The following is a 12876-nucleotide window of genomic DNA, read 5'->3' as shown; positions in this document are numbered from 1 at the left end:
TCAACTTTATACATAGAGAGAGAAACATTAGGCTATGTTCAAGTCTTGATGCTCATTTTTTTATTTTCTTTTGCGTGTTTGTTCATGCTACTAATTTATCAGACGTCTGTGTGAACAGCAAAGACACAAACCATCAAAGGGAAGCACACTCTGCAATTTTAGATTATAATGAACAACTTGAACAATGAAACTATTTATTTACCCAAATAAAACACATGGATCGGTTTAGCAGTGAAAACTATGCAGTAGATGTTGATTAGTGGTTTTGGGTGTAAGGTAATTTTTCTAGTCACAAGATTAGCATGTTTAGCAGAGTCAGTAGCTTCCTTAAGGTCAGATAAAAGCTTATTTTTAAAATCTGCTTTTTCTTACATTTGTTTTGTGTATTTGCTTTATTTGTTGAAGCACTGTGTGAATTTTACCTTGAAAGGTGCTCCATAGATAAGGTCTCACTTACTTCCTGTTTAGCTTATCATAGCTTAACTGTATTCAACTCTATTTTTAGTGCTGCTATGCTAACTCTGCTCAACTTATCATCTTACAGTAAAAAATATTGAATTTGTAGACAATATATTGCAAACAAATTGGAAAGAAAATGGAGTTTTCAATGCTGATAAATAACTGTAAAGAACTACTTTAGTAATTTGATGTTGTCTTCACACTTAATGCAAGAGTTTAACAAATCTTTAGTGTAGTTTTTATTTGTATAAAATGATATTTGACCAAACAAGTGGGTGAAGAATAGAAGATATGATGATGCAAAAACTGACGAAGAAGGAAACTTAAACCTAAAATCACATTTTTTAGACTATTGTGGATAAAAGTTCTGACTATAAGATAAATAGATCTGACTCGAACTCGTAGCTGTGTCTTAAAACACAAGAAACCTTAAAATAAGGAAATAATAAATTAAAGGAGTGAAAAGATGACATCATGAACAAGAAAAGGACAAAAGGATGAAATGAAAAAGCTGCAGTGCTCAGAAACCCCTTCGCCCCATTTCCAGCCGTGAAATTTATATTCTGGGGTTTTTGATCCTGCAGCCGTTCGCGGCAGCATGGTCGGACTTCAGGGGCCCCCAGAGGCCCCCAGGGCTCCTTAACCTGATTATGGGGGCCGACATCCTGCAAACGGGGAGAGTCATTAGAGGAGAGGAGATGGAGCGGCCCGACGCCGCAGTGCTTTAGAGCTCAGATTTACATGAGAAAGAAGGCAGAGTGCAGCCGTCGCTCTGCAAACACGACGAATGCACAAACTGTGAACACACACACATATAAAACACACACACATATAAAACACACACACATATAAAACACACACACATTCGAGCCCCATGGAAACAACATGAAGACAGAAAGCAGAAGGACCAGCATGTGAAGGAGGGATCAAAAGAAAACTTCACAAATCAAACCAAGAACTGCAACAAAAATTAGGAAGAGAATCATAAAAAACACAGATTGGAAAGAAAATCTGTAAAATTTAAAGGATGACAGTCAATCATTGAAGGAGAAGAGAATAAAAGAGGTCAGACAGAGTAGATATCAATAACATAAGGCATTTATTAAATATGTAGATGATATAATGATGTCCTCATTCGTCTTCATTTTGCTGCTGCAGTGTGACTGAAGTCCAACACAGCTGAACATTTTAAGGTAATGTAGATTTTAATGTCTGATCTAAAATGATGAAGCTTTTTAAACAACTTTTATTGAATCTGTTTTGATGGACTGTACTACTATTAGTTATGATAATCTGTCTCCTTCCAATAACCCCCATGACTTGGTAACCTGGTTAAAGCAGCTGGTAATATTCAAAATCTTTGACTATTTTCTGCTAATGTTGAAAAAACACAACTTTGCAATTGCGATTAAGTAAGAAATGAAATTAAAATCACAAGTGAATTAACTTGTTCCCACGATAAGTCAAAACAAACCTTCGTCTTACCACTTCCTGTTGTCTTTTTTGTCGTTTCCGTCAGCAGTAGCATCCGGCTGTTGATCATGTGACTTGTGATGGGAAAAAAATAGTTTCCTACAGTTTTGTAAAATAAAACTGAGTTTTTGTGATCATCCTAGCACAAAAACGTTTGATCAAAAATGAAATGGGTGTTTTCATTAAGGATAATTTCCATTTGTGCAATTATTTGGTTAATGGAAACACAGCTAATGATGCTAACTGAACAAACTGGGTCAGTTTTCTTTTGTTTTCATAGTTCACATCACAGGTCCTTCTAAAAAATTGGAATATTCTGGAAAGGTTGGATAGTTTTCCCCTCATTTCAGAACGTGAAACTCAGATAAATTCGCTCCATGCTCTCAGGTCTGGGCTCCTTTTGCATGAATTAGTCAAGTTTATTTCAAAAGAAGATTTCAGCAACAAGGCAGCTCAAAGTGTTTTAAATCATGAAAACATCACACAGTTGCCACTTAAGGAACAAGCAAATGCCATCATCAAAGTTATGAGTAACTGCATCAATGCAGCGTGACATGGAGGAGATCAGCAGGTGGTTTAGAGTTTATTAAAGTAGCTGTGAACCATCATCAAACTCTGATCCAAATCTCTTCATAAAAGCTGCAAGATCTTCAAATCCTCTCCTGATTTCCAGGCGTCTCCTTTACCTCGACCTGAAAACGGGAAGTTTTTGATCCTGAAAAGCCTTTAAATTGCGAACAAAGAGAATCGGTTAGCAGCTGCAAAAGTGGAACTGAGTGGGAGAAAACACTGAGGAGTTTACACAGAAAACACACAGAAGGAGAATCTAAATATTCATCCTTTTTCTTTTTAAATTTAATGTGTCATTTAAATCCCAGCAGGAAGACAAGAGGAACGCAGAGCTGCCTTGTAGTCGACCTCATTAGAGGCAGGAGAAGTAAAGTGTAAGAAGGATGCAGAGAGAAATCAGCAGCAATGTGATGAGATCAGATGTGCAAACTCTGCAGGAAGCGCGTTTCCTGCTGGCTGAAGCATCAACCAATAATCACAGAGGATCTGAAGGTGTCCACCTCTGGTCCCGGTCCTGACCATGAGGGAGTTTCATCACAGCCAGAATCTAAAAAAATCACCACACATTAAAATAAAATAAAAAATATACTATATAATGGAGTGTGTTGTTTATTTCAGCTGATTCTACCCATTAAAGGATGTTTAGTGTTTTACAATGAAATTTGGTCCATTTCCCTCCTTGTTTGTTTAGATCGCAGCGATTGCCCAAAGGTTGTGTTGTAGTCTCTTATGTTCAAATTCAAAATCAGTAAATAAAGCAAAAATGCTTCAAGTTTCATCCAAACGCCTTCCCAAAATAAAATGCCAGGTTTGCATTGTATTATGGGATGTATGACAAGCTAATAATCAATGGCAACACGTCTTTTCCATGAACCATGAAGCCTTGTACAAGTTTTCAAGACGAGTTGTGACAATCATTCGGGTACTGTTCTCTTTTTATCTGAAATAAAACTTCAGGCTGTTTTCCCACCTCGGTTTAACTGGGAACCAAAGTTTAAACATCTGCTCCTCCTGCAGCTGCTGTGGTTCTGAGTCAAACCAACCTGTTCCCCTCCTGGCCTGTGGGGGCGCTGCACCAAGAACCACTGAAGGAAACGACACAAAAACCTCTGGAGACACTGAGAGCAACTTCCTTCTTCACCAGATGGAAACAAGATGGAAGCGTCAGATTTTAGCGTTGGAGGATTTCTCTTTAGTCTTTGGCTAAAGACCAGGAGCCATTTCTGCTGCTAGCACTAGGTTAGCGTGTTTATGTGTCTGCATGGCATTTACCCAGAATGCCATGCTTGGTTGTCCAGTTTTGGCTTCTGATCCGTTTGGTGTTCACATATGCATTCGATCCGCACCAGAGTTCACTTCAACTGTACCAAGAACCAGGTTTGTAGGCGGATCATGAGTTTGTTCTTTTTTGGTTTGCATCGGAGTTTAATTATTCATTCACACTTCCCCAAATGAACCGGACTTTCTAGGCAAACGGACTGAAGTTGGGTTAAAGCGGACTGAACAGAGCTGGTGTGAATACACACTGAGAGACTCACTGATGATGTGATTCAACTCCATTTACTACATCTGCAGTTGATTTTCACATATCACACAGGTTCTGTTTCTTTGACACAGAACCTGTTGCCTTTAAATAAATATGTATGTTTTGTAATTATTTTACATATATTTTGTAGATTAATCTATCAGAAGCATACTCCAGGCTTTCCCAAACTACTGAAAGGAAGTCTAGACGTTGTTTTTTGCTGAAAAATGAAAGAAAAGCAGCAGAAACAATCAGTGCTTCTCCTCCGTCTCTGCAGGTGTAAGCCGTCCTGTCGGCCTTCCCTCTAAAGACAATAAATATGCTTTTATTGTGTGTATTTATGAAATGTGGAGGGGCGGAAGAAGACAGCCGTGTTATCAGCTGATGATTATCTGGTTATATGAGCTTCCAGCAGGGCGGCGCGTCACATGGATTTACATTCACATCGTCTGATTAATGCAGGGAGAAGCGAGTCGTTGCAACACTTTAACTACCTGCTGCAGACCTTCATCTTCATCACTGCTGCCGCTCTCGTATGATTGGATCCCGTTGTTCAGCAGAAATAAATGAGATCCTTTTTTGACACTCTGGGTTCATATAATTCTGCTTTATGAGTTTCAATCACTGTAAAATGTTTTACACACTTGCATGATATCCCTTCCCTGGGTTGTCCAGAAATGGGCGTGGAGCTTCGTCTCACGCTGTTGCCATGACGAACAGGAAATGATCACCTGAAAATTAAAAAACAAACATTTTAAACTGGAAGCAGGACGTCTGTTTGTCTCATCATGCAGCCGTATAACAGGATCAGATGGCGGATATGTATGCAGACGGCACATCAGAGATTTTCTCACATGGTGATGAAAACAGGAAATTTCTAAACACTCGTTCACATTAACGACGTCTTCAAGCAAAACTGCAAATATCTAAACATAAAGCGAGAAATAAATGACTTTTTCTGTTCATAATGAGAGAACCGTGCTGAACGATTTATACTTTTAAATCAACAAAATGATGACAGAGGATCCTGAAATCTGATTTCAGGAAAAGTTTGAGATAAAAATATTTAATTCAGGAAGATTTCACAGCAATATGACGTCTCAGAAAACGTTTTGTTAGATTATTAGATGCAGATAATCCATCAATGAATCTATAAATGATCAATTCACTAAAGGAATTCTGTGTTATTGTATTTTACTACAATAAAATGTTTATTTTCTTATTTAAAAACAGATTTCAATTATTTCTTTTATGCATTTTTTTTATTTATTTCTAATCATTTATTAAAGAAAACTAAGTGAATAAATTAAAAATCTGCAGAATTTGCCAGTTTTATTACCCAATTAATCATCAGAATAATTGATAGAATAATCAATTAATAAAATAATCATTAGTTGCAGTCGTAATCATGACACGGACTTATGTTTAAAATCTCCCATTTCTGTTCATTTTCTGCTTACAGCAGATGAAAACATGACACTAAGGATCTGAATATCACATCTGACTAATGAAAAGTTTTATTTTAATTCAGAAATGTATTTTTAATGTTGTTTTAATCTGACTAATGATAATCTAATTTGCTGAATATGACTATTTCTGGACTTCATGCTGCACAGTGAACACTTTTAGAGTCTTAATAAATAAAATTAAGTCCATTTTAATGTTAAAACTGGTTCTCTTACTCTGAGCTACAACTGTGGAAACAGATGCAGAGAATCTGAGGAATAAAAGTCATAAAGAGAGACAAAAATCAAAAGAGAGACACGTCAGGTAAAATCTTCCACATGGTTCATTAGCAGCTGAATCTGATGGTTTACATCCTGCTGCAGCTCTGAGAAGCTGCACATTAAGCAGGAGGAGGAGCGGCTGATGAGGCGTGAATGACGCGCTGCTTTGATTTATGTAAATTAAAATCAGAGCGAGCTTGAGCAGCAGCTCTTATCAGAGCAGGTCATCACTGTGGAGAAACACCGGTTCAGGTCCACAGAGAAGAGCATCAAAAATAAAAAATGTGGATTATATGGAGGCCATTTTGAACAAACAGGCGTTAATATTCATCCATCCGTAGGATTGTGGGGCGGTATCACAGAACAAATAACCAAGCACACACACACACACACACACGCACACACACACACACACCCACGCACGCACACACACACACACACACCCACACACACATAATTCAGAAACGAACTAAGCTAGCAGTCATGTTTATAGAATGTGGGAGGAAACTGGAGTACAGAACCACACATTCATAGAGAGAACATGCAAACAAATGGTTTAATTTAATTAAGTTTGTTCATTTCTTGTTTTCGTGCATAAATATTAACTCAAATATTTGAAAAAATTTAAAGGACCTAACTTAGCAAATGTCATGTGAAAGGAGATAAAAACAATATTTTAATTTTCAATCAAAATTAAATCAAATAAAAAACAAAGTGTTTTTTCCGTTTTTTACTGCAGCTTTAAAGCTCCAGTATTACGTGTTTTCCAGGCACAGAGTATCATTTTATAGCATAATCAGGTAAGTAAGTGAACCTCCAGTTGTTATAAAAATGCTGCTTATATCAAATATGACTAAAAAGAAATTTGACCTTGTAATTTAACACCTTGAATTTGGATCTCTGTCTCTTTAAGAAACTCCTGCTCTTTCTGAAGCTCCGCCTTCAGGAAGTCATCACAACATGGCTCCTCTATTAACCCTTTTACAACGTTTTCACGCTGAGCAGCAGCTCCTGTAATGAGCTCAGCTGTTCCACCAGGGGTTTGCTAATTGTTGCTGGCTGATCTGAAGGAGCTGAGCAGCTGTGAGGAGGAGCTTTGTCTCGAGGGCGGGGCTAGGTCCATTCAGGCATTTTGCACAGCTGACTGGTTGCCATGGAGATTAAAGGATTTCCCAAACATGCCTGAATCAATCAAAGCAACACTCCAGGCGTGTTTCTGATGAGGGAAGGACACTAAAACATGATGGAAAGATTAAACAAAGTTCACTTCACACGATACTGCCTCTTTTTTAAATAATAATTACTTACTGCAACTTTCAGGAATTTAAAAACTGCAATTGATACAAATTATAGTATAGAACCACATCTGAGCTGTTTCCAGGAGTTTCTAGCAGCGTTTATGATGTTTTTAGTTTCTGATCCCTGCTGCATAAAGTTCTGAAGCTTTTGCTGTAGTTTCCTTCATTAGTGACCCGGAGCCTACTTCCTGTTTGTTCACCTCTGAAACTATTGATCCATATAGATTTATTCAGCTTCCACACCTCAAGGCAGCTGCTGTACAAAGCTTGCATGTGGCTACAGCAGAACCTTTGAAATCAACACAGGCTAACTTCTCAATCACTGAGCTGTGAACAATTAGAGATCATTTTCTGCATCGATCCATGGTGACTGGCCGCGCAGCAGAAGGACTCAGCCCAAACACTTCCTGTTGTTTTATCAGCGCGAGCGGCCCTGAGGAGCTCCTTGTTTCCTGATCAGTGAGATCCAGAGCCTCCAGGCGAGGGGAAGGGATAAACGGAGGAATATATGATGAGGAGGGATTGGCTCGGCTCCAGACACAGAGAGAAATCACCGGGCGGAGCGATGAATTCACGAGTTTGACGCTGATGGTTTGCAGCACAATCTGCCTCCCCCAAACTCAGCAGGAAGTCTCTTTTCATGTCTCTTCATCTCCATCTGTCTCTGCCTCACCCCCTTCCTCCTCCACCGGCTTCTAATTGGCAGGAAGTTCGAAAAGTTAAATTCACCATCTGTGTGGCGGAAAACAAGGAGATGAAGAAGAAGAGGAGAAGTGAGTGTTGCTTTAAGAGATAATCCACACAAATGGTCAGACTGGACGAGGTTCTCCAAAGCTGTTGAGACTGAATCTATAAACGATATTAGAAAATTAGTGAGTTATTTACACCATCAGTCTGAGACGTTTCTCCTCCAGAATTCACCTTAAATTTGATGTTATTTTGGTTAAAATAAATAACTGAACATGAAAATAACCAGAATTAGATTTGAATCAGCCAAATGGAAACTTTTGTTGCCCCTTCATTTGTTTTGCATCCAGTATCAACGGCTTTTTCTGAAACCAAAACATTCACTTTTGCACATTTTTGTACGTCCATCTGGGAAGTACAAACAGTCACCCTCACTGCGAAAAAGACAACAAACAAAAAAAGCAACAGCAGTTTATTGGCAATAAATTTATGATTTTTGGCATCAAAAACCTCCTGATTACTAAGTAACGATTGGCAGGCATTGCCCTGTTGCCTAGCAACACAACCTGAGCTCCAGCATGTTTGGTCAGCTGGTTTTTGCACTGTATGCGCTGTACAATTGCTACTGGAAAAGCCAAGTTTTTTTTGGTGTTGACTCTAGAAATCACTTGCTGCATTCTCATTGGTTGTACAGGAGGCCCTACTTCTGCTTTTCAAAGATGTACAGTTGTATAAATTTGTTGTCTGCAGCCATTTGCATTAAATTGGGGTGGGGAGGTGACCAGAGGCTGCTAATTTTAATAAAAGTGACACTATAACAGCTAATAAGGAGAACTGACCATAATAAAATCTCATTAACCAAGAATGATTTTGTGCAAATATAACCCATAGCTCTATCCTAACTTGTCTAAAAGGAATTATAATAGGGCAGCTATAAGAAATGAGAACTTGCTCACTGCATCAGTGTAGGTTAAATAACTTATTTGCATCTGAAATAGCATCATCTTTTGCTTTTCTAAATTAAGGATCTACATTATTTTTGTTTTTTAAAAAGTTAGATTTCTTCGGTCCAAAGCACTGCAACAAGCTGGACATTTTTCCTTATTTGACTGAGAGGAGATTGTATTGAAATGATCTTTGACTCCATTCGATCAGGGTGTATTAACAGAAGGTTTTTATACCAAATATATTTTTCGTAGACGTGAGGAACAAAGTTTCTTCTCCTCTCTGTTCTCCCCACCTGGGATATTTTTTCATAATCTACCTGGTTTCTTTGAAGCAGCATTTCAAACAGCTGCCAGTTAAATCTGTGCTGCACAGCTACTTTTTTATGATCTCAGAGGTTCATAAAGAGCAATAAGCGCTTCTGCTTCAACATGTTGGGAAAGTCTGGCCCGCAGACAGGAAACAGGATGGGAAATAGCACTGACTTGTAATATCCTGCAGTAATTTACAGACTTAAAGTCGACCTTCATTGATGAGAAACTACGAGATTATCTGGTGAATTTCTGACATCATAAACTTTTATTTTCAGTCCTTGCAAAATCACCCTCTCTATCTTCACACTAATTGCTTCCTTCTCCCTGAATTATTCTGTCCTGAATCAAATGATTAATATTCCCTGTGACCTTTTTTGTTTAATTAACGTCTTCATATAAAATATCACTTAATCTGGCATTTTCTATTTTCATTGCAGCGATCATATATCTGCCATCACTGCAGCGTGTCGCTCCGACTGGATGCTGATGGTGCGGAAAGACGTTAGACGGCGTCATAAAGCTCAGCAGACAGAAAACGCCTCCGAGGGTGAGAGCAGGACGAGGGCGAAGCATTAAAATCTTCACTCCCATCTCCCCATAAAAACAGTCTCCACTCTGGTTTTATGTCTTCACATCTCCATCAGCAGCAGCATCATCAGCACTGAGAAATGAGTAGTTGCTCTGCTGTTTTAGAGACGAGTCATGGATTCAGTTAATGTTTTCATCTGAATAACTCTCCAAGCTGATGGCTGTGACAGACAGCTTTACTTCAAATTCATATCTTTCATTTGCAGTTTAAAAATTTGCAATCAAATTCACATTGTTCAGGCGAATGCTAAGGGTGCACACTTCTGCTAATGTGCTAATAGCATAGTTACATTTTTGTTCAGCATTTTTGTCAACTTTGAAAACATTTATCACTATTAGTTTCCCCTAAGTAATTTTGTCCAGCAGGAAATGATGTTTAAAACAGTTTAAAATCTACTGATGTCCTGCTTTTATTCTGACTGAAGCCCTGCCGTAATCAATTAGGCTAAATTAGCAATAGAGTCATAGCAATACTTAACAGCTAAAACTAAAACCATGAGGGACACGCTGACCCCAAAGAATTACTTCCTGGAGTGCAAACCATACAGGAAGGTGTGCAATATTAAATTGGACTTTGTTGAGGGTGATATACTTTGTTGTAACATGATTCACACTTGATGGATAGCAATATGGTTGAAATGAGTGCTTTAACATTGATAACCATGTTGGTGTATCACTTTAGCATTAGCTTACACAAATACCATGTTGGTGTAGCGCTTTAGCATTAGCTTACACAAATACCATGTTGGTGTAGCGCTTTAGCATTAGTTTGTACTAAGTACCATGTTGGTGTAGTGTTAGCGGAACAAGTGTTTATGATTCCTTCGCTAATGTTTGCGGTACTAACTTTTTAGTTAGCAGTGCCCAACACTGGTAATAATATAATTTCCTAATATGAAAGATTCTGCACTAAGTTAGCTGCATAACAAAGAATATTAAATGCTATATCTAATAATAGTGATACTTTTCTTAGCTACCTCATCCCCTCCTCTACTAGTTGGTTTGTTCCTGGTCTCCTCTGCCTCCCTCCCCTCACTACCTACTGCTTTTACAGGAACACATTAACTTTAGCTAATTGTGGTTTAATGATGAAATGTAACAGTATAAGGTTCAATTAAAATGGTAACGGTAATAATGGTTCTCCTAAACACACACAGTCTCTGACTGGAGCTGCGCTTTGGGAGAATCTCTGGGCTGAACTTTGTAAGACGAGTCACCTCAGAAAGTCTCATGGCAAAACGTCCGAAACTGGTCCGGTATTTCAGGAAGAAGGAATGAGAAAAGAAGAACTGGAAAATGTGACAGAGGTACAGTAAAACTAATGTGAGGAAACTGTCTGTTGCTTTAGTTATTTTGCGGAGTGTAGTGTTAGCTAGCAGCTAGCCAAACATGGCGCTAATCAATATAGCCTAGCTAGTGCTAACTTAAGTTAACTCGTTTGGTTGCTTATTTCTTACTTTTTCGTGCATTTTTAACTAGTTAGTTCATGTCTGCCTTCACAAATTTATAGTGTTAGCAAAGTTTTACTTTTATAGTTTATAAATTTGTGCAGTTAATATTTACATGTTAACACCAAGGAATTAAACTAGCAAAAATAAGCTAACTGTTTGAGCTCAGTAGACATTCAGTGGACTTTCTTAACAACTTAGCATTATTACTGTATTCCCAGAATCTGTTCAATAGAATCAGTCTTTTTTGTCCCATATGGGGAATTCAGGTGCAACAGCAGCATCAGGTATAAAGGTTTACACAAAAAAGTGTTAAAAACAACATAAGAAAGATTAACAACATTTATAATAATAGTATACTGTATATGTAGCAGAAAACACTGCAGTCATTAGTAATAGGAATGTCAGATGTGTAACTGAATCGGATCACTTTTTCAAAAATGTAAGTTTTTTGCTTTATTGAACTCTGCATTTCACTGTAATTATTTCTAAAAATGCACAATCACTCAGCTCAATAGCAGCATGTTGAAATGTTTCAGCACATTTTTACTGCCACTTTAACACAGTGCAGTCCAGTTATCCAAAGTCCAACAGTAGAAGAGGTGACACGTTCTGCATCCAGAAAGTAATTTCATACATTATACATCTGAATAAATTCAGTACACGTAAATAGCCTGAAAGACGTCAACGAACAGGATAAAATCTGTTGTTTGGAGTTTCAGTTGCACCTGAAGATTCTCTCTTCAGTTAAGCTTCTTGTTTTTCTGCAGATAAATGAGTAAATTAGCTCCAATTACAGTTTCAGGTTGACTGAGCAGCAGGACAGCGACGCCTCGCCTCCCCAAAGGTTGCATAACGAAGATGAACGAGGCGACTCGCCACACTTCACACCTCATTCAGAGAGCTGATTAATTACAGTTAATCATATTGGATGAAGAGTGGATCGGCTTCTGATTGGCCTGTCGCTTTGATGCATTACAGCGTCAGAGAAAATCAAACTCCATCTTTAAACACAAACCTGACAAAAAACGCAGCATTTTTATCTTATATGAAGGAATTGTGAAACATTTCTATCTTGCATCACATTAACCAAATAATTGATCCATTGTAACAAAACATCCACAAAGATCAATGAATTTTATATGACCAATACAAAATAGTGTGTAATTTTTAAGTTGTTTTTGTTTCAAAATCTGAAATGTTTTCTTTTAAAAATACAAAAGGAATATAATTAATATAAATCAGGCCAAAAAAACAAACATTTTCTTCAGTAAAAAACTGCAGGTAGCCTTATCATGATAAATTTAGCTGGATGTGTCAGGATCTGTGTTTTCTGTGTTCATTTAGAGTTTTTTGTGTCCTTGCGTCTCTTCGTTGTCCTGTCCTCCCCTTGATTGTTCCCAGGTGTGTCTCGTCTCTGTGATTACCCTCCCGTGTATTTAACTCCACCTGTGTTCTCTGTTCCTCGTCGGGTCCTCGTCGAATGTGTGCTCTGTCTTCCGAGTTTCTGTTTTGTTAGCGGTTGCTACCGGCGTCGAGCCCTGGCTTCAGCTCGGCCGTGCGGCCCATTCCTAGAGTGTGTTTTCCCATCATTAAAGACATCATTTTCATCTTACCTGGGTCTACAGCGCCTGCCTCACCAACCCTCACCACGTTTTATGACAGAAGGACCCGACCAGACCGAACGGTGAGGCACGCTATTTTTACTTTTCACCATGGACCCAGAGGAGTTAAAGGAGCTAACTGAAACGATCAGGGAGTACGAGGAGGCAATGGCCAAGCCGTACGCTGCCATCCGACGCCTCGGTTTCGCCATCCGCTTGGGACTGCTGCTAGACTACT

This window comes from Xiphophorus hellerii, chromosome 15 (genome assembly GCF_003331165.1).
Source record: "Xiphophorus hellerii strain 12219 chromosome 15, Xiphophorus_hellerii-4.1, whole genome shotgun sequence".
In the NCBI taxonomy this organism is placed as follows: Eukaryota; Metazoa; Chordata; class Actinopteri; order Cyprinodontiformes; family Poeciliidae; genus Xiphophorus; species Xiphophorus hellerii.
Note: the sequence above shows the minus strand (reverse complement) of the source record.